This window comes from Cupressus sempervirens, chromosome 8 (assembly GCF_028749045.1).
Source record: "Cupressus sempervirens isolate cs-2001-9-10 chromosome 8, ASM2874904v1, whole genome shotgun sequence".
Classification (NCBI taxonomy): Eukaryota; Viridiplantae; Streptophyta; class Pinopsida; order Cupressales; family Cupressaceae; genus Cupressus; species Cupressus sempervirens.
The window spans coordinates 192,650,443-192,651,662 of NC_143125.1; positions in this window are offsets into that span (position 1 = coordinate 192,650,443).

Consider the following 1,220-nt stretch of genomic DNA (forward strand, 5'->3'; position numbering starts at 1 on the left):
AACTAGACCCACAAGTACACATAGCATGATGTTGCTTTCCCACATTGTCTATACATCTTACAACTTCAAAATATAGAAAAATAACCATCATAGATTTTCCTTCATCTGAAGATGAAACATAAACTAGCCCACCTACTACATAGTCAACACCTTTACCTGGTCCAGTCATCAACTCCATCTAATGAAACAACATTAAGTTTCCAATGTGGCTTAACATGTCCACTATGGTTCTGACTAGTCTCCTTTTGTGGCTCTGATGGGAAAGGGTCCACCAAAATCCATGTGGTAGCAAGGTACTTTCCCACATTCCTTAAAATCCTTACATCTTCATAAAGTAGGGAAGCACCAACTGTAGATCATCTTCAATCTAACGATGAAAGTAGAAACCAGGAACATGTGGCCCACCCAACTAACCATGCTAGAACCTAAACTAATGAAATGCCTTCCATATGCCAAATCACTTGCGGCCCACACAATAAAACTTGGCCCACAAGTCCACATGTCACAATGTCACTTCCCCACATTATTTAACTTTCTTGCAACTTCAAAAAGAAGGGAAGCACTAATCATTGATCATCTTTAATCCGATGACTGGGAAAGTACAGGCCCACAAACATATTCAAATGTAAAACTTAACCTTGGGACTTAGGATATAATGTGTATAACCAAGGTTAAGAAATATTACTTTTGTGTGCCCTAATGTTTGAATATTCAAATATTTGAATGACCGTTAGACATTTTGCCAAATATAAAATATAGATTTTGGCGGGAAGGCAAAATAGCTAACAACTATTAAGTGTTATAATTTCTAACTTTAATGGTTTTAGCAAAAAGGTCTAGGTTCTTGAACCATGGTCTATGTTCTTTCATTATCTATGATGATTTGTGATCTGATATTATATTTTTCTATTTGGTGAATGAGAATTTAAATTATCATAAAACAATATTTGATGTGCTACTTTAGAATACATTTTAATATTTTTAATTCTTCTTCCCTTTTCCCAAACTCCAACCAAGGAGCCAATTTTTAAAATCCTAAATGTGGTTTTGTGAAACTCAAATTTTCCCATATTTACAGACTTTCTCATAAGGTCATTTATCTAATATTAAAAAAGTTAAGAATAAATAAGTAATAAATGAGATACATCCTTTATCGACTAAAATATTTGTCAAATAATATGGATTGTTGTAATGTAATGGCATTGTCTATTCAATATGTG